General features: G+C 42.1%; 1 long non-coding RNA gene across 10 annotated transcripts in view; it reads left to right on the top strand.

Moving 5' to 3' along the window:
- The window catches only part of LOC138425759 (uncharacterized), a 398,453-nt gene that overhangs the window by 181,906 nt on the left and 194,557 nt on the right, over positions 1-21,990 (top strand). For 5 of the 10 annotated variants that reach the window (XR_011251383.1, XR_011251380.1, XR_011251381.1 and 2 more), the window contains one exon: positions 1,475-1,556. The exons of 1 other annotated variant lie outside the window; for it this stretch is intronic. This is a non-coding gene — a long non-coding RNA (uncharacterized lncRNA). Of the gene's footprint in view, positions 1-1,474; positions 1,765-21,990 lie in introns of all 10 variants that reach the window. 4 more of the 10 variants (XR_011251377.1, XR_011251378.1, XR_011251376.1 and 1 more) reach the window with 1 other exon arrangement.

The following is a 21,990-nucleotide window of genomic DNA, read 5'->3' as shown; positions in this document are numbered from 1 at the left end:
TATACTCAGTAAGCTGAAAACATCTTCAGTGATCTAGAAATGAGTGAGATAACAATATAGCTTCAGTTCAGTTCAGTCGCTCAGTCGTGTCTGACTCTTTGTGACCCCATGAATTGCAGCACGCCAGGCCTCCCTGTCCATCACCAACTCCCGGAGTTCACTCACACTCACATCCATCGAGTTGGTGATGCCATCCAGTCATCTCATCCTCTGTCGTCCCCTTCTCCTCCTGCCCTCAATCCCTCCCAGCATCAGAGTCTTTTCCAATGAGTCAACTCTTCTCATGAGGTGTCCAAAGTACTGGAGTTTCAGCTTTAGCCTCATTCGTTCCAAAGAACACTCAGGACTAATCTCCTTTAGAATGGACTGGTTGGATCTCCTTGCAGTCCAAGGGACTCTCAAGAGTCTTCTCCAACACCACAGTTCAAAAGCATCAATTCTTTGGCGCTCAGCTTTCTTCACAGTCCAACTCTCACATCCATACATGACCACTGGAAAAACCATAGCCTTGACTAGACGGACCTTTGTTGGCAAAAAGTAATATCTCTGCTTTTGAATATGCTATCTACGTTGGTCATAACTTTCCTTCCAAGGAGTAAGCATCTTTTAATTTCATGGCTGTAGTCACCATCTGCAGTGATTTTGGAGCCCCCCCAAATAAAGTCTGACACTGTTTTCCCTGTTTCCCCATCTATTTCCCATGAAGTGATGGGACCGGATGCCATAATCTTAGTTTCCTGAATGTTGAGCTTTAGGCCAACTTTTTCACTCTCCTCTTTTACTTTCACCAAGAGGCTTTTTAGTTCCTCTTCACTTTCTGCCATAAGGGTGGTGTCATATGCTTATCTGAGGTTATTGATATTTTTCCTGGCAATCTTGATTCCAGCTTGTGCCCAGCATTTCTCATGATGTACTCTGCATATAAGTTAAATAAGCAGGGTGACAATATACAGCCTTGACACACTCCTTTTCCTATTTGGAACCAGTCTGTTGTTCCATGTCCAGTTCTAACTGTTGCTTCCTGACCTGCATATAGGTTTCTCAAGAGGCAGGTCAGGTGGTCTGGTATTCCCATCTCTTTCAGAATTTTCCACAGTTTATTGTGATCCACACAGTCAAAGGCTTTAAATTCTGGAAGGTTTAATGTCTGACCATGGACTTCCCAGGTGGCATTAGTGGTAAAGAACCTATCTGCCAATGCAGGAGACAAGAGACAGAGGTTCGATCCCTGGTTGAGGAAGATCTTCTGAGGAGGGCACAGCAACCCACTCCAGTATTCTGGCCTGGAGAATCCCATGGACAGAGGAGCCTGGTGGGCACTGGTTTGCAAAGAGTTGGACACAACTGAAGCAACTTAGCACGCATACAATGTTAGTTCCAGGCCTCTAAATTTCACTTGCAATCACGTTTGGGTCTTCATAGTGGTAAAGAATGATGTAAAAACAGGCCAAATTCATGTTTCTTTTTATTTCAGTGAGTAAATTTCCAAGCCATCAAGAAGAAATACGGTTGTCTCTCCAGCGTTCCAACAGGAGCCATTCCAACATCTCTTGAACGTAAGCTCAATGAAAACTGGCCTTTTCCTATGTTTGGTTCACTGCTGGAACCCAACACATAGGGAAGAACCTCATCAATAACAAATACTCAATGGATTTTCCTTAAATTACTGAGACTGTGGAAGGCTGGTTGTGTTGGAGGTACTCTGCAAGGCACTGGAAATATTGGGAAAGTAAATCCAGGGTCCACAACCTCATCATCTACCAGGTAGGAAGAAAAATAAACAGGAAATCACAGTTTGTAACCTGTGCTCCGAGAGAGGAGTTGGGGAAGGCTTCATGGAGGTGGTGATGATCATTACATTCCACATAGTTTGTATAAGAGTCAGAGGCCAGTGGGCATGCTTAGCTCCCTGTATAGGTAATCAAGGGGTTCATTGTCTGTAGAGAATTTTAAACAATAAAACTAAGTAAAAGTTGGTGTGTTGTTTTATTACTCAGTAATTAACTATCCTAAAGTAAGACACTGATTAAAAATACCTTCTCCAGAGCTGCCATAGGCCAGCTCCCCACACATCTCACTCTCCTCTTAATATGCTTGTTTCTCTGGGTGGATATTTGAGATATTTGAGCTTCAGACACCATTGTTCCATAGGAGAACGTTTTCTGTAACACTCAGAATTGTAGAAGGGCCTTTCCTTCCCCATCTTTCAAAGCATTGTGATCTCTTTAGAAAAAAATCTGCTCAGTCTTTCAAATCAATACTTTCATGGGTCAACTTCATGTCCCATCACAGTTATCAAAGAATGACTTTTCATATGTTGAAACATAGAATTCAAAAACTTTCGATTAAAAACTACCATTTTTATCTTGAATGTCGTATTGTAATATACTTCCTGGTTTTGGTTATATGTTAGGCCTTTTTTTCTAGACTTAAAAAAATTAATCCTCCTGTACCAGACAACTGCCTCCCAAAATATACAATTTAGTGGTCATCATTTGCTATTGAATTTTTATCTTATTATTGCCCTAATTTGGATGTTGTCCGTATGACAGACTAATAATGATAGATTATTGTTATTTAGTCGCTAAGTCATGTCTGACTCTTTCCAACCCCGTGGACTGTAGCCCGCCAGGACCCCTCTATCCATGGGAATTCCCCGGCAAAAATACTTGAGTGGGTTACTGCTTCCTTCTCCAGGGGATTCCCTTGACCCAAGGATTGAACCTGTGTCTCCTGCATTGGCTGGTGGATTCTTTACCTCTGAGCAACTACCTCAACAGTTAACTCAGGTGTGTGAAATTAGGTGAGATATCTTTCTCCATATGTGTGCCTGTGTACACACACATATTAATTCAAGAATGCTCTGAATTCCCTGGGATGGATTTTCATCCCTTGAAGCAGTCACTTTTCAAATGGTACCTAATGCCATATGGATAGGCATACCCACCAAAGTAGCTTATTTACCCAGCAGCATCTACACCATTGATTTTTTTTTTTAATTTTTATTTTTACTCTATTTTACTTTACAATACTGTATTGGTTTTGCCGTACATTGACATGAATCCACCACGGGTGTACATGCGATCCCAAACATGAACCCCCCTCCCACCTCCCTCCCCACAACATCCCTCTGGGTCATCCCCGTGCACCAGCCCCAAGCATGCTGTATCCTGCATCGGACATAGACTGGTGATTCGCTTCTTACGTGATAGTATACATGTTTCAATGCCATTCTCCCAAATCATCCCACCCTCTCCCTCTGAGTCCAAGAGTCCGCTATACACATCTGTGTCTTTTTGCTGTCTTGCATACAGGGTCATCATTGCCATCTTTCTAAATTCCATATATATGTGTTAGTATACTGTATTTACACCATTGATTTTTGTAGAGTAAATCATAATAGCCTATTAACATTCCATTATGCTGAGCATAGGACTAATAGGAAAACATCTGTGAGGTCAGATCAGAAGTAGACTAGAATGTACTATTCAACAAAGGATGAAATGGAAACCATTTATGGAGGCTGGTGGGTAAAACAAAGACTTAAAGGAAGGGTAACAAAGAACAGAACTCTGCCATTGTGTAATTTCCTGTCAGTTGGATATTATGGCGAATATATCACCTTATTTCACTCTTCACTTAAACTGAGCTGACTTGGATATCCACACGTGTTTTTATTCTTCTTCTTACTGGAATATAATTTCTTTACAATGTGTTACTTTCTGCTGTACAACACAGCGAATCCGCTCTCTCTGGGTGTGTATCCTTTCCTCCTTGGGCCTCCTTCCTACGCACCCCCCCCCCATCCCAGCCCTCTAGTCGTCAAGAGCACCGAGCAGAGTTCCCTGTGCTATAGAGCAGCTTCCCCCCAGCTCTTTTACCCACAGTAACAGATATATGTCAATGCTGCACACACCTTTTGAGCTTCCTCTAATTTTCTTATTAGAGGTTCAGGTATTTCACTCAATTAATTGGATTAGGAAATGCAGGGAAATCACTTAAATGTCCTGATCTCATTTAATGTTGTTATAGTGGGGTGAGACCTTCTGCAATGGCAAGTGGGACAACAGCAGATGGACATGGCAGCATCTGGTGGAAGTTCCTACACAATAGCTCGGGATGCTCCAAGTCTGACATGGCAGGGCTGAGAACCACCCGATAAAGACAACGAGGATATCCTGCCTCTGCGTTAGCTATGGTCTGGAGCCCATGTTACACCCTTCACTGTCCTTGGAATGAAAGGGACAGCTGAGCAGTTTGGGAACTTGTCTCAGTGAAAAGTGATGTTGTGTGCTAGGAAGGCAGACTTGGCGGAGAGAATTTAGTTATAGTAAGATTCCGCGGTACAAGTCTCTGTTAAGGGTTATGATGTGTCAGATAGAGTGCCAGACATTCGGAGGCGTGGGGTAGGTGATGTACAATCCTCATCTTCAAGAGACAGCTCCAGAAGACTCACATCCTGGAGCCCGTGGAACCTATTACACAAGTCTCAAGAGAACCCTGTGGATGTGTTAAATCAGTGTAGAGTAAATCTTAACTACTCCTTTTGTCACCCATTAGCCATTGTTTGATAGAAACTGGGAAAGAAAATCTGTTAAGAACATGATAAGGAAGGACTGCGTAGATGAAGAGGCGGATGACCAGGAGAAGATGGTGTCCAGAAACCTGAGGGAAGAGAGAATTTCCAGTAGGAAGAGGGTGGGGCAGACACAGCCCTTTGTACACAGAACCTAAGTGAGATAAGCTTCCAAAGCTAAGTGGCAGAGATGAGGAGGTGGTAGGTGACCTTTGGGAGAGTTGTGGAGTGGGCATGGCGTGGGGGCGGCCTGCTTGCAGAAGGTCGATGAGAGAAGTTAGGAGAGGCTGCAGCTTGTAAGATTCTTTTGAAAGAGGAGGAGGGTGTGTTAGAGGTAAAGGAGGTGCCACATGAATTAGATGTTATCAATGCCATCAGTTTGTCATTATGATCTTGGACAAGTGTATTTAATCACTTTGGGCCTTAACTTCCTTGTCTGTACAAGGACTGATACTAGTAGCTACTACTTTAAAGAATCAAATGAGTTAGCACCATTATACTAAGTAAATTCCTATTAGATCAATATCTTAAGAGCGATACAGTGAAAATGCAATAGTAATTTAGAAGAGAGAGCAGTTACTTCCAGATTATGGGCTAGATATGTTTCTTTTTAATTTCAGTCAGCAAACACATAAAATTTATTGTGTTAACCATTTCTGAGTATACAGCTCAAAAACGTTAGGTATATTGGATTGTTGTGCAGCCAACCTCCAAAACTTTTTCAGCTTGCAAAACTGAAGCCTTAGTCAAATTCTCAGAAGAAATGGGGCTCACTGCCTCGTGAGAATTGGGAACTTCTCTTAGGAGAGCTTGCCTGACCACTGGACACAGAAGCACAGACTTCATGTAATGGCTTAGACTTCTCATTTGACATTGGACAGGAATCTGCTGACCTGTTGCCCAGGCTTTTGTAATTCTGATATCCAGAGGTCAGGCACTATTTGGGCTTGAGCTGTGACCAAGGTCTGGTTGAAAGGATGCTCAGCCGAATCTTTCTATAGTTTCGATTATCATCCCACTCAAAAAGTGAATGTTTTAATGTTTTGGTAAGGTTTGAAATGTTGGTCTGTAACTTAAATAGAAGTGATTTTTCTACAGTGATAATGATGAGAAACAACTGGTCCTGGGGATAAAACCTAGACTTTACATCAATAGAGACTAGCCTTTCTCTCCCGCCACACCCTTGCGTCTGTGTTCTCTGAGTAAACAAATCAACAATTTTCTTCGGTATGAATCTTTTTGGTAGCTAGACTTTTAAAAAGATAGTGCCTCCTTTTACTTAGGTTCAGTTCAGTCGCTCACTCATGTCCTACTCTTTGTGACCCTATGAATCGCAGCACACCAGGCCTCCCTGTCCATCACCAACTCCGAGAGTTCACTCAGACTCACGTCCATCAAGTCAGTGATGCCATCCAGTCATCTCATCCTCTGTCGTCTCCTTCTCCTCCTGCCCCCAATCCCTCCCAGCATCAGAGTCTTTTCCAATGAGTCAACTCTTCGCATGAGGTGGCCAAAGTACTGGAGTTTCAGCTTCAGCATCATTCCCTCCAAAGAAATCCCAGGACTGATCTCCTTCAGAATGGACTGGTTGGATCTCCTTGCAGTCCAAGGGACTCTCAAGAGTCTTCTCCAACACCACAGTTCAAGAGCATCAGTTCTTTGGCAGAGGGTTTTAATTCTTACTCCTGGAATTTTATGAAAGAGCTGGAGAAAAGAGTGCGAGAACAGAGGAAGTAACAGTGGTTGTGGACAAAGGGATGGCAGGTGCCCAGGGCAGTGGGGAGAGAGGGAGGCAGGATTCCAAGCAAAACAGAAGAGTAAGACTTTGGTCTCTCCTCTCCAATGAATACATGTTGGTTTTGCCTAACCAATGGTACTGCTGATGAGAAAATAAATCTTGAGATACCATCTGCTACAGAAAGCCAAGTCTTGACGTTTTTCACTTTGTAGTGGATTAAAATTGCGTCTGTTCTGATAGGCGTTTCTGGGCCTTTCTTTTCCTGTTTCCTGAATCCTCCTCCTTCCGAGACCCAGTCCACCCTAATGACAAGATTTTTTTCTCCTGCAACAAAGCTTTTCCTGCATTCCCTGCTCTTTCTGTGGTTTCACTGTTCAGCTGATGATGTTCCTTGGCTTTTGGTCACTAGATCACTCTGAAGCAAATTTATGCTGAGGGGTTACTAGTTATTTTATCAAGGGGATTGGATATCTAAGACACTGAAGTCTTGGTGGGGATTTTGGTATCCTGATAAGCAGCGCAAGAAGAGAGAGTTTTGGAAGAGCAGGACCGCTTGGTACTTCTGAAATTTTGTGTGTATATGCTTAGCGAGCCAACCGTGCGGCTGTGCACATACTGAAATACATTCAGTGTTGTGCACATAGTTTTTTTTTTTTTTATGTAGTTTCCTATTATTCAGTGTTAGGGATTTTTATGAAATACTGGCTCTGGAAAAAACCAACATTGGTCTCATCTAAAAAAATTTTTTTCATGAGTCAATAGATGTATGGTTTGTCTCTTTCTTGGGGTAAGAGAAGGTGAAGAAACAAAACAAAAAACCCCAAAGATGTGCTTCTCACTAGCAAGCAAGGCTTAGCCCAGTGACTTATAGGAATGAATGAGACTGGCTGTGTGTTTATGTTCTCAGGTCAGTAGTTTATTTAGCTGGTGTTCATTTGGAGCTAAATACTAAAGTGATTTTACCTATACGGGATTTTTTTTTTTTTTTTGAGCAGTGGTTGAGGCCATTTATAGAAATATTCGAAGAATACATCTAGTTTTTGTAAGAAGAAAGGGTAAATAAAAGGGTGATTAGAATGATTAGCAAATGATGGTTCCTTCTTGAGTTTTGCCAGAGAAGAATTAGGACAAGACTTTTTTTGTTTTCTTTCATCGAGTACTTTCTCTCTCCCCAGCTGGTCAGGTCCTTTTTATGTGGCATTAGTCCTCGAATTTGTGTGGGTCAGCAAATGGACAACAGCAGCAAATGTTCAGCTATCATACCAGTGTCAAGCCTAGCAAACTGACAAGTTATATGAACACCAAATGCATAAACAAGTTCGCATGAGCCAAGTATTCCAAACGAGAACAACAGCTGCCAGTTCCGTCCTTAGGAACAGAAATGCCCCCTCGTCGTCTTCTCATCTGTTATTGCCCCAGGTTGGGAAATGTCAGCTGTAAGATGTATAGATTTAGGGCTCTGGGATAACAAGCTGCCTTTTTGAACTTCTCAGCTCCAAGAGCTTCTTGTTATCCAACCAGATAAAGACACAGAGACATATCAGGTTGGTTCCCTGTGCAACGCTTGAGTCATTACCAACAACAATGGTGGGCTTAAATTTTTTATGTTGGAGATTGATAGAAAGTAATCATCAGAAAGCCATAATAATGTTCAGATGACATTCTCTTCAGCTAGGAGGCCCTGTTCGTATTAGTCACTGGAGTACAAAACTCAGGCTTGTGGCTTGTGCTCACTTTGCAGTCTGAGCCTAAATGTACCTAAGTGTTAAACCCAGGATAAAGGAAGAAATTAGTGCCTTCTCTGCTCTTCCATAGCACTGATGCTTTTTGTATCTGTACAGTTTTCTTCTTCTTCCTACAGACCTCCTCTTTAAAATGATGTTTGAAAGATACTTTCATGCTTTGGTGAATTGTTGCTGTCTAATCGAAATTGAGTGTCTGCGCTTCATTATTCTGTACTTGATAAGGGCAACATTTTCTGGTCAGTCAATAAAACCAGCTTCCTACCTCCCTGTAAATAATCCATTGGCAGGTAGAAGGGACTTCTGACCTAGTTGGTCCTCTGCTTTTGATCAAAGAAATGGGTAAGCCACTGGGTCTATAAATCTTTTCTGTGATTCCATAGTGTCAGGAGAGCATTTCCATGGATCTTTTATTTATACAGAGAAACGTAAATCTCAAGTCACCATTTCTAAAACCCACAGACTGCTGGGCTATCATTTTGGTTGCAGACTCTGCGCTGCTTTCTGGTTGTGTGCTGTGTGGTGGGTGGATGGGTGTCTGATGGGAGTGCGTTTTAAAGGCAAGAAGGATTTAAGGATATAATTTACTGACGTTCTGTTGAGTGCACTCCCTGCTATACTTGTCTAGTCATATATTTTACTATTTTAATAATACTCAGTTATCTCTTGGCCTACTTGAGACAGGCCTAACAATTTGTGACTGTTCCTAACATTTGTAGTGGCTCAGTGTACGTGTCTGATTATGACATTAGCCATTTCTGCTTAACATTAGTGCTGGCTCTTGGCTGGCTGTGCAAAGCGGTATGTATTTAACAAAGTAAGCTGACTAAATGCCATTAAATGAGTTGTCTTTATTTTGGCGTATGCCCTGCCCCAGTTTTAAGTTTTCATGTTGAAATCTAGCATTTAACGACTGCTTTTAAATCTCTGCCTTTTAATTTTGGATACCAAATATGGCAGAGTTATTCAGGTGGCCAAGTAGACTTTTACTGACCTTGCATGCGGTTTACTGGTATTACGTTTTTTTAAGTCAGTATTTGCTGTTTTAGGACAGTAGGAACCCATGTGCGATTTTCTGAAGATCGTTTTTAAAGTCTGACATGCAGCTGCCCGGCATATACATTTTCAGCTAAAAGGTGCCTCTCTTGTGTTTGTATTTAAGTGGCCCTGGAATGTGATTCAGGGGTAGTTTGCTGTGGGTAATCTTTAGACACTTTCTATCTGACAGGCACCGACATCTGTGGTTTATATTGCTTTGTTTTTTAGGTCTATCAATAACCTGATGATAAGGGAATGTTTACTAAGATGGTTTTTTTTTTCCTTTTGCACAATTTAAAAGCTGGAGGTAAAATGTAACACGTGTGATGCAAAAAAAATTCGGTGATGCAAAATTAATATATGGCACCAGTAAGGTTGAAGTAACCTCAGGAACACGTGTTTTGTGGTAGAATGCTCATCAAGATGGATTCCTTTTGTCTAGTAACATATTGTGACCATGTAGTTTAATATGAATGCCCAGTATTTGTTAGTACAGGCTTGTAAGGGGAAAAGGAATTTTTGCATGCACATATATTTAGGCTAAGGCCTTATTGTTAGTATTTTTCCACAGCACAACCAAAAAGTCAAAGGAGATACCTTCGTTTGAATGTAATGTTAATGGAGTCTGGATAAGAGTCCTTTGTTGAAAGTGGAGCAGACCACAATTCATTTATATGCAGCCTAAGAGCTTTTGGCCCTACAATGTAGGGCATCTAATCTTATTAGAAAGCCCTTTAAAATCAATTAAAAAAAAAAAACCTTAAAAATGTGGTATCATTGAGTTCATTCTTTTTTAAAAAAAAAATCTATTTTCCATTACATTACTCTTCTTTAAATGTACCACAATGATTTTTTATTTAAAAAAAAACACACTTATATCCTATGTATATATTCACCACTGTTAAAAATGTCAATTCTTTGTCCTACAAATCCCTATTCTCAGCCATTTCAGAGCCTAAGCTTTGAGGAGGCCACCTTGCTGGAAGCAGTTGCAAAAGAGCAGCCTGTTAGCCTGGTCTGGTTCTTGCTGAAAGAGTTCATCATGCTTTTCTTTGCCCAGTGTGAACTTTAGTTCCAAATTTTTGAATGAAATATATTAAGGTCAGAGAGTCGAATAGGAAAAAAATAACCCCAAAAAACAAAGCAAATCTTGGAGCCAGAGCACTCATTCACATCCACTCATTAATCTCAAGTGTTGGAGCTGGTAAACCATTGTGCTGTTATCACACTGTTATTGAGCTGATATCAAATTGATGAAGCACGCTGGCGGTTGTGAAGGGCAGCTGATAAGAACAGTGCAGACTCGACAAAAGAGGTCAGAAAACACATCCTGCAGATCTTACTATCATTTGGTCTTGCTCCGTTGTCTTTTGCTTGGCAAGGAGGAGACCGTGCCCTTACTTCTCCAGCTGGAGAAATTCTAGGTGCGTCTTAGTATTGAGCCAGTACTCCTGTAGCTGCCTCCTCCCAACAAGATAAACAGAATGGAAGCCAGGCCATTGTATATGGAGAAGGAAAACCCACCAAAACTTACATAATTCACATACACCTGGCAACAGTTTGCATTTTTTTGGTAATCAAAATAAAAGTAGATTTTGTAACTGTTAAACTCTTCTTCCTTCTGCTCAAGATGTAGTAGCAGACAAATAGACACATTTTCTTAGAAAATGGGTAGCCTTAAATATTCTTAACAGATGCCCCTGGAACAACATGCATTTGAACTGCATGGGTTCACTTAGGTATGGATTTTTTTTTCAGTTAATACCTGCTAATAGTAGTACATGATCTGCAGTTGGTTGAATCTGTGGATAGGGAACCTTGAATACCCAGGGAAAGCAATACACATATGTTCAACTACGTTGTTCAAGGGTCAAATGTATTTTGATTCTTAATCACTTCTATGTAAAAATAAATGAGATCTTTTATGGCATCTTAAAACATATGATTGGTCATATTTCTGCCCTGTGAAATTTAGGAGAGGAAAATCAGCCTAACCACAGGACCAATTCTGCTAATCGAAGTCAAGATCATGTGGGTTAACATGCTAAGGATGCTTGGTTTTAATAGAGTTTAGAAAGGGTACGGAGTCCTGAAATGTTCTGTTTGGAAAGCTTTGCTCTATAACAATTTGCCTATAACACGGCTGATGACTCTTAATTAGAATGATATACTTCTTGATGTGATACCTCTTTGAGAAGAAATAGCACTGGTGTGCCTGAGTACTTTTATTTGTGATATATTAAGATACCTTTCTTGGGTTTGGCATTTCTGAGTACCGGTCTTCTCGGCTCTGTTTCAGTGTGAATCATGGTGATGCAGAGACAGACAGTGATATACTGCTTTGGGGGGCACGTGTGTGGATGATTAAGGGGTGTAAGTGCAGGACTCTGAGATTTACTCCCTTCCTGTTGCAGCGGGAACAGCTGAGGAGAGTGAGTAATGGGATAATTTATAACACCATAGGCCTTTTCGTCAAGAGACCTCTAGTCAAAACAGGAAGATAAAATTCAGAAGATATCAACTAGGAGAATACAACTTTTGATACTCTCTGGGCACACCTCTTTCTTTCTTGTAAGCAGCAGAGTCTTGATTTTCTTTTACTTTTTCAAGGAAATTGTCATGAAAAAGTTTAGTATGTCAATCTGGTTAAATCATGTGGGTCCTTAGTTAAATTTTATGTGTTTCCTCCATGTTTCTTGTTTCTTTGTTTCTTGACCTTCTAATGTTGTTATGGCAAAGAAACTAAGTTGCCTAATTATAGAATTCAAGTTCTTTTTATGAGGTCAAGGTGTTAGGAATGTTAATGGCAAGTCAGCATTTCAGGGTGGGGGGCCCATGGCGGAGGGTTGTCTACCTTTTTTTTAAGAATATTTCATTTTCATTTATATGAACTTAATTCCAGTTTTGAGGTGATCAAATAGGAGTTGGATGGATAGTTTCTTTCCCAACTATGTGTGTTTAGGGCAGAAGGTTTTGAACTGGCCTTGGAGAAGACTTTATCCAGAGCTTTTTGTGTTGCAAATACATACAGGAAGAGTTGAACAGGACGTTTGGTAATGTTCAGATGGTGTGTTTTTATCAGTGCCCTAGACACAGGATAGATAGTGGCACTAGACACTAGGCCGTAGATAGTGGCCCTAGACACAGGCTGTGTTTATTTTCTTGTTTTTTAAACATGCCTAATACAGCATTTAGAACCAAACTCATCCTAAAACTAAGGTAAATGTATTCTGTCTTTGGAACTGCTTCACACTGAGGTTTCAAACACTATTTGATGTGGTGGGATCTTCTGATTTGTGATTGTAGGTGACATTAGATTCATGAAAGTTGAATACCACAAGTGATATTTTTATGTTAAAAACACTAATTTTTACCTTTCACTTTGGAATGTCTTAGTGGTTGGCAGTAGACTCCTTATGTTAGAGATCGTTAAGATAAAAATGGGAACAGTTCCAAGTTCTTCCTTTCCTTTCATCTGCCTGGGGTGACTAGAACACTCCCATAAATAACTGCTATCCTTTGAACTGACCTCCAGGTTCATGTGGTGTACATATTGATACCTTGACATTTCTTGGTATGTGCACAGTTCAGAAGACACTGTCTCCAGACAACTGAAAGCAGGTGGCCGGGTGGATAGACAGCCAGGAACGCTCACTGCTGCCCATCATTCAGAGGGGCCCTTGCCACAACCCTGCTTCTGGATTTTGTGCAGAAAGAATGTCGTAGGCAAAGTAATCTGCAAGTTCACATCTTCAAGGTGTTTCTCTAGCCCAAACTTCCTGTCTTGGATCCCTGTTAGTCTGGCCTTAGGTATGTTTTCTTAGGGCGAATAACATGCAGATGAGCTGTTTTTCCTTTCCTTTAAAATCGTGGACCCTAGGTCCACTGCCAAAGTGATATTGTAGGGGAGATAAATGCCTGGGCTCTAGAGTCAGAGATCCCAGGTTCAAATCTCTGTTCTGTCATTTACTGGCAATGTGACCTCAGGCAAATTATTTAACCTCTCTCTTAAAGCCTTCATTTCCTCAGCTATAAAATGGGGATAAGAGTAATATATCAGAACGAAATGGGAGCTATCCTATTGTGATCAGCACTTTAGTAAAGATGTCTTAAATGTTACTGATTAAGAAGCTTTCAGGTATCCTGTGCCTGGAGACTAACCTACAAAGCTGATAAGACCCGCAGCTTCAGAAAATCTGTTTGGAGGTTCACACTCCTGGAGTATGTTTGGTTACATTTAAATCAGATATTTAAAAAAATGAGAACATAGCATTGATTTTGTAAAAATGGTTTAACAAACATTTTGCTACTGGTGTTACAGTGAGTTTACCAGTTCTATATAGGGTGTGTATTAGGAATGAGGATATTAGAATGCTTTCTTCATTGTATTGTCAAGCATTATTGGTAGCCTTAATTTATACATCCATTGTGCTATAGTTTTAGTTGCAAACTACCCCCTTCAGGGATTATTATAGCACCGTAGGGGATGGAATTACTGCACTCTGTTTTGGGTACTTTTTTCACTAAGAAGTATGGGCGCCATGAGATGGTACTTACCCATCTGTCTCTGGAAGCATTTGTATGTATATTACCTGAGCACTTAGGCATACCACCAAGGGAGAGGGGATTTAAAATGGAGTAGAAGAAAAATTGAAAATTACCATGATGGAAATATCAGAAGCCTCTTTGCAAAGAATACCTAAGCTGCTCTTCAAAGCAGATTTAATAGCCAGTAGCAAAACCATTCACTATTGTCTGTAAGAAATAAAACCTGATCCACAAAGTTGAAACTGAAGTGCAGATCTGGAAATTTTCCAGGGAAGTCAAGCAAGGCAGGCTTCTAGATCTTAAATTCAAGGGGGGAAAATCCAATCTACAAAATAACTTCTTACATTGATTGTGAGCTGTCCATGTTTGATGGGTAGATCCTGAAACATTAACTGATTAAATTCTTTAGTACTCTGTGGTCATAATTAGGGCCTTTCTGTTTTTGGAGATTTTAAATTTGTGTATTGACTCATGAGATGTTCACTAAATGAGGAGTAGACAGCAGAGTGGAACATTTTGGCTTCACCTTGATCTTTCTAAAGAGAACCAGAAGAGAGGTGTTGAATTCAACTGAAAAAAGATGTAACTGATTTTCTATGCTTTGTAGGGCATGCTAAGTCACTTCAGTCGTGTCCGACTCTTTGTGACCCCATGGACTGTAGCCCGCCAAGCTCCTCTGTCCATGGAATTCTCCAGGCAAGAATTCTGGAGTGGGTTACTGTGCTCTCCTTCAGGGGATCTTCCTGACCGAGTAATCGAATCTGCGACTCTTACATCTCCTGCATTATAATGTAGGACACTTCTTTACCACTAGTGCCACTCTGTGCTTTATCAGTTCAGTTCAGTTTCTCAGTCGTGTCCGACTCTTTGCGACCCCATGAATCGCAGCACGCCAGGAGTTGTCCATCACCAACTCCTGGAGTTCACTCAAACTCATGTCCATCCAGTTGGTGATGCCATCCAGCCGTCTCATCCTCGGTCGTCCCCTTCTCCTCCTGCCCCCAATCCCTCCCAGCATCAGAGTCTTTTCCAGGGAGTCAACTATTTGCATGAGGTGGCCAAAGTACTGGAGTTTCAGCTTCAGCATCAGTCCTTCCAATGAACACCCAAGACTGATCTCCTTCAGAATGGACCGGTTGGATCTCCTTGCAGTCCAGGGGACTCTCAAGAGTCTTCTCCAACACCACAGTTCAAAAGCATCAATTCTTGGGCGCTCAGCTTTCTTCACAGTTCAACTCTCACATCCATACCTGTGCTTTATAGCACCTAATAAACTGTCCTATCCCTTAAAAATGGCTTCCTAGGAGCTCTAATGGTAAGGAACCTGCCTGCTAATGCAAGGGACGTAAGAGATGCAGGTTCAGTCCCTGGGTCAGGAAGATCCCCTGGAGGAGGCCATGGCAACCCACTCCAGTCTTCTTGCCTGGAGAATCCCATGGTCAGAGCAGCCTGGAGGGCTACAGTCCATAGGGTTGCAAAGAGTTGGACGCAACTGAAATGACTTAGCAGACACTCACACGTGTGCATCTCTTTAAAAAAAAAAAAAAAACTCTAATTCTCCCTTTCCAGTTGTACTGGATGCAAAAGCACTCTGTACTGGTGGAGAGGGGAGATTTCAGGTGTACTCGACACCACTGGGCTCCTCGGCAGCCCTTCTCCTTCGTGGTTGTGAGTGCTCACAGTTTTGAGTTCCCTTTGGTGGATAAGATGTTCCTCCCACCCTCCCTGCCCCACAGTATTCAGTTGTCTTCAATATTTTCTCCAGGTGGCCCCTGCCCGTAAGGACATGTTTTCACAGAGCTCTTTTCACCCACGTGGTAAAAGTGCCATCTAGCCTCCTGTGATTCTGTGTCTGGGCTCACTTGAGAACTATGGGCTGAAGACTTGAAAACTATGGGCTAAAGACTGCGAGAATTTTAGGTGGTAACGGGGGTGCAGAAGATCAGCTTCATTTTATGGGTGTAGAAAGTGAGGCCCAGAGAGATGAAGACATTTCCCCCAGATTGTTGAGCTGTCAAGAGTCAGAATGATGCTTTAAAGCAGTGCAAATTTGGTTTTTCCACTGAGGCATGCTGGGAGGGAGGTTTATAATAGGGTGCTGGGCTCTGCCATGGTTAATGGACTGACAAGGACTGATGGGAGTGAAAGAGTGTATAAAGATAGAACAAGGATACAGGGTTTGCCTGAGGTTATACTAAAGGGATACCCTTTGGTCAGAAATCATGAATAATTCTTTCTGATAAAAGAGAAAAGAAAGAGATTGAAAGCATGATGAACATCGGATATTTTTAGTAGTAGTTCACCTTCCATTGAAACCATGGAACAAGGAATATTTATTCATCATCAGGTAATTTAGGGTAATGGAGTCTGGACAACTTCAGGTTCTACCTTCTTGCCTCCTTGGGTCCTTGCTCCCTTTTGTTCTGCTAAAAGAGAAAGCAAATGAGACAGCTTCCAAATCTGATAACTTGGGTCTCAGGTGAAACCTCTGGCTCCCATCCCGGGTTGAGGTCACACAGTCTGGTGTTAGTTGGGTTTATGTCACCCTGTCAACCAAAATGCAGGGCATGTTGCCCTGATTGCTTTTCAGCCACTTATCGAGTCAGTAGAAGTGGCTCTTCAGTCAGTTTGTGTACTTTCTCATTCAGAAGTATGGCCCATCCATGGGCGTGTATGTATCTTTCCTTTTCCAATGATCAGTTTTGGTTGCACGTGGAAAACATGACCTTCAGTTGTAACTGTGGCTTTGACCCTCGGTGCTCACTCATATTTTCAAATTCACACTTGTCTTGCAAGTCTGGAGGTCTGGTGTTTTGGTTTCCAAGAGTTTCTTTTCATCATTGTTTAAGGAATCTTTTATGGGAAGACTTGGTTGAATTGGACAAGACATAGTCAAACAACAGATAGCCATTCCTGCCTGGAGGAGGAAATGGCAACCCACTCCAGTATTCTTGCCTGGAAAATCCCATGGACAGAGGAGCCTGGTGGGCTATAGTCCATAGGGTGCCAAAGAGTTGGATATGACTGAGTGACTGAGCACGGCCATTGCTTATGCCTTACCTGATGAGAACAATAAGTATATGTTAAGTGTGTATATCTGAGAGCAATGCTTATGATAACCATGGTTATTGAGTGCTTAAACCCTATGAAGTTAGTGCTGTTAACACATTTTTTGTAGACAAGGAAATGAACAGAAGTGAACAGAGAAGAGACACGTACAGTCTCACGAGCCTATGGTGGGCATAGAAAATTACTACTTCATTCATTATAGTTGAATGTCTACCAGCCTACTATTTTCCCAGTTTGAATTCTGAAAATATATGTACCTGTCATGCTTGTCCAAAGAACTAGAAATCAAAAGAAGGAATGTTTATATAAACTGAACTTTATGTTGATGGATAAGGAGAAGTTCAAGGAAAGCATGGTGACAGTCATTTGGATTACCTTCCAGTTAAACTCTTCAGAATCGTCCTGGAAACCTAGGGAGGTCTGACTATATTAAAAGTGGAAGCAGAGACTCCGGAGAACCGATGTCACCAAAATCTTGTGACAAGTTGAGTCTGCGACATGACAACAGTAGCTCCATCAGGAATAAGGTTGGCAGCCACAAGAGTTAGGTGGCTTGAGCTCCTGGGAAGTGACATCCGTGGTGTCTCAGCAGCTAAATTAGTGCATTGGCGTTAGCACCTTTGATACTAGTTCTCATTGGTAGATAGCACTGGGTTCAGCTGAGCAGAGAAAAGGAAAGCGGCAGCTACTGTGATGGACGATGAGAAGATACTGCTCAGGAGCTGATCCATCATATCTCTTGGGGAGTCTATGACAGTTGCTCATGGTGGGCAAGGGTGCATGGTATGGGAGGGAAGTGTGTTGCTATTACATAGAAAAGAAATGCCTGTAAACTGTTGTGCACTTCTGTCCTGGGTGTGCCATGGAGACATGAACTCCATCAAGTGTATTGTGGCAGGTGTTTGTTCTAGCACATTACTGTGCCTCCATTATGTTTGGAAAATGGAGATAGCAATGGAATTTACCTCATTGGGTTTGTTTAAGGCTTAAATAAGTTAATATAAGTGCTCAGAGTTGTGGCTGCGGGCCATTGTCTTAAGTGTTAGCTCTGAGGGTAATGAAGAAATAACAGCAATCAATCCTTTAGATTAAACAATAGGAGACATAAACCACTCTGTGAGAATGCAGGAAAGGTTTTCTTCCCTCTCGGAGACTTATATCTTGTTGGGAGAGATAAGATATCCGAGGTTGTAAAAGTAATTAACTCGATATCCAATTCCTGTCTATCCATACCTGTCCAGACCCAGATTACCTTTTACTAACATTCATCCTCATTCTCTAGGGAAGCCAGACAACCTCTGTCACCCAGATTAAGTTCTCTGAAATCTTGGTGCATTTGCATAAGCCATTTGCCATTTCCATTGGTCTAAAATGCCTTCTTGTATCTGCTTCTTGAAATCCTCTCTGCAAAGTCTTCATTTCCTGCCCCAGTTTAGCTTCCATTGCATTGCTCTTGTGCCTGTGTTAGTCGCTAAGCTGTGTCTGACTCTTAGCGACCCCATGGACTGTAGCCCACCAGGCGCCTCTGTCCATGGAATTCTCCAGGCAAGAATACTGGAGTGGGTAGCCATTCTCTTCTCCAGGGGATCATCCTGACCAGGGATTGAACCTGGGCCTTCTGTATTGCAGGCACCCTGGACATGCCTATTTGAAAGTTTTTTTTAACCTGTGCATTCCTCCATTAGAAGGTGAACTCCCTAGGGGAAATCTATGTTAATTTCTGTATTTCAGATTCTGTGTAGTTCAGCTTATTGAATGAATAGTGATTTTTGTAACTCCACTGTAAGGTCTTTGAGATGATAGGTATCACATTTTGTGAGCCTCAGTTTCCTCATCTATAAAATGGGTTGCTTATTAGCACCAAGAACAATGATTAACTTGACAGTAAGTCCTCACTAAGTTGTTAGTTATTGTTATACACATAACTTTCAGAAATGTTTCCAATAGAGACTTTTCATCAACAGTGGCTCCTTCTACTTTATTCTTCTTGAACTCCTAATCTCCCTTGTTTATAAAAGGACTCTTCCTCTGCTGCTATTCAGCATATTTTCCCTGGGGCCATTTACCTCCCACTGAAAGCAAATTAAACTAATCTCCTTGGCTTGAAATCAGTCTAGGCCAGAGAGAATATGCTTGTCACCTTTCCTAAGTGTTTTTTAGCCAAAGGTGTAAAAGCCAGATTCTGTTTAGGGGTGAGGGGGGGAAGACAGTTGAATTTTCAGTCTTAAAATTTGTGATTTGGAATTTGCGTTTTGAAATGCAATAGTATTAAATTTGATAACCTCCTCACAGAGAACTAAACATAAATTTTTGGCTCTTTTGGCTACAGGAACTATAGCAAGGTATAGACTTGTGTGACATGGTATTTAATTCTGTTACATTCAGTTTCAGTTTTAGAGAAAAAGTACACATCTTTCTCCCCCCATATGGGTGGATGTTTAAGGCCATTCATTTTCAAAAAACACACAGACAGTTTTTTAAGAACTGTACTTAAGGCTGTCAGCCTGCCTCAGTTTCTTGTCAAGGAGTATAACGCTGGCCACCTGCATACCTCCCTGGAGTATTCCGATGAATGGCTTTGAGCTTGTAAAGTACTTTGGATTTCTTGGATGAAAGGATCTCCGTCAGCACAGGTCTTAGGAAGGTATTATATGTGGGCTTTCTAAACTGCCACATGGCCTGTTTTGCAAGAACACTAATGCACTTCTAGGTTTAGAGTTGTAAAAAAGATGTACGTTCAAAAGCCTGAGGCTGCATCTTGTGAGGTTCCTGAGGCATGTGTCAGTGCTTGCTCTCCTCTAGCATAGATTCTCCCTCCACAACAGGTAGCTACAAGCATGCATAGATACAGCAACCATTTGGATTTACAAGCTGCTTGCATTTGTCTCCTGAGTGATTGAGGAGAAAGCCCAGGATGTTAGGAGAGAGGAAGGGCTGTATGTTCCTGGACCCACCGCTTGACCTCTCGGTAGCCCCCGGGCTTGCTATAATCATGGGAGCACAACTAGGTGCTTTGAAGGGGTGAAGTTGAGGGGTGGGGGTTTGCCTCAGAAACTGGACACTGATACTGTGAAGAGCTGGCTTTGAGTTCTGGCTTTTTCAGCTACTGGAAAAAGCCTGTGTCCTTAGTTGCTTGGTTAACAGCTCTGGGCCTTGGTTTCGTTCACTGATTGTGGGGCCTCAGGGCTAGAAATCGAAGGCAGGTTCACTTTCTTTTTTTCCTTTTGGCTTCACCACGTGGCTTGCAGGATCTTAGTTTCCTGACCAGGGATCAAACCCAGGCTCTGGACAGTGGCAGCGCCAGTCCTAATGCAGGACTGCCAGGGAGTTCCCTGCGTTCTATATATTTAAATATCTGTAAGCTTGCAAATCAAACTAAAAAAACAACAACTGTCAAATCATGTTCAGAAATCCCCCTACTCTGACAAATACACCTTTGTAACAGCCTTGAAGGCCAGGTTTGAATTTTGAGTTTCTAAATTCTTCGGAGTTCGATACCTGACCAGGTGGCTTGGGAGGAAATGAGGACCTCACATACCTGCCTGTGGATGGCTGAGTCTGCTTGTTGTGCTGAAGCCGTAACTCATCTTGTGGGCCCCAGGGTTGTATATTGAAGGCTGTCCTTGGGAGAATATCTGGGGGAAAACCTATACTGTAAGTGTACTTGGGTTTGAAAGGAAGTGTCAGGGTCCCCGTACCTGGAATGTGACCCTTGGGGCTGCTGATGGACTTGCTGGGGTAGGGGCCTCTCTTGCCTGGGACTCAAGATGTTATTGCATTCAGGACTGGATAATGAGTGTTCATGGCTAAAGACACATAATTGGGCATTTATAAAGTGTTCAGTTCAGTTGCTCAGTCGTGTCCGACTCTTTGTGACCCCATGAACCGTAGCACGCCAGGCCTCCCTGTCCATCACCACCTCCTGGAGTTTATCCAAACCCGTGTCCATTATGTCGGTGATGCCATCCAACCATCTCATCCTCTGTCATCCCCTTCTTCTCCTGCCCTCAATCTTTCCCAGCATCAGGGTGTTTTCCAGTGAGTCAGCTCTCCGCATCAGGTGGCCAAAGTATTGGAGTTTCAGCTTCAGCATCAGTCCCTCCAATGGACAACCAGGACTGATCTCCTTTAGGATGGACTGGTTGGATCTCCTTGCAGTCCCAGGGACTAAAGTGTAACTATTACATAAATAGAAGGATCTGTTTTCTAACAGAATGGTTTCAGCTTTTGGTTCAGCCCTACTCATACCCACGTTCAGCAACGACGAGACCAAGGGCGACACTACACCCGAGAGATAATGCACTGTATTTCTTCTGTCTCCAGGACCCAGCACAGTGCTCTGCTTTTACTTGACATTTAATTCGTTCCTTTGATAACACAAATTCAGTAAATATGGGCCGGGCATTAGTGTTAAAGAACCAGTCTACTGATGCAAGAGACGCTTTGTTGGAAAGATGTAAAGAGATATAGGTTCAACCCCCCGGGTGGGGAAGATCCCCTGGAGAAGGGCATGGCAACCCACTCCAGTATTGTTGCTTGGAGAACCCCACGGACAGAGGAGCCTGGTGGGCTACAGTCTATGGGGTTGCAAAGAGTCGGACACAACTGAAGTGACTTAGCATGCATGCTTCTTTCCTAAGCATTGCCCTATGGCATGTTGGTAATAGCAGTGAGCAGACACAACGTACTGTCTTCATGGAACTAATATTTTAATAGGAATAAAAAAAAGGATAAGTATATAAAATATGTAATTTCTTTGAAGATGACATTCATTTATTTCAAGATTGCTAAGTCACTTCAGTTGTGTCCGACTCTGTGCAACCCCATAGATGGCAGCCCACCAGGCTCTCCCGTCCCTGGGATTCTCCAGGCAAGAACACTGGAGTGGGTTGCCATTTCCTTCTCCAATGCATGAAAGTCAAAGGTGAAAGTGAAGTATCTCAGTCGTGTCCGGCTCACCGACCCCATGGACTGCAGCCTACTAGGCTCCTCCGTCCATGGGATTTTTCAGGCAAGAGTACTGGAGTGGGGTGCCATTGCCTTCTCTTATTTCAATATTATATATATATTAACAAGTATATGTGTATGAATACATGTAAATACATATTCATAAATATTTATCTATATATATATCTGTATAAAATGTAGGGGGCCTATGCCAAGGACTAGACATTTCTGCTTCCACCATAGATAGAGATAAGAAAAGAGTAATCACAGACCAGAAATGTGGCATCACTAATCTGTGTGAAGGACTGTTAATTGTAGGGAATACTCATGTC

This window comes from Ovis canadensis, chromosome 20 (genome assembly GCF_042477335.2).
Source record: "Ovis canadensis isolate MfBH-ARS-UI-01 breed Bighorn chromosome 20, ARS-UI_OviCan_v2, whole genome shotgun sequence".
Taxonomy (NCBI): domain Eukaryota; kingdom Metazoa; phylum Chordata; class Mammalia; order Artiodactyla; family Bovidae; genus Ovis; species Ovis canadensis.
The sequence above is the reverse complement of the archived record's forward strand: the minus strand, read 5'-3'. Positions and strand labels throughout refer to the sequence as shown.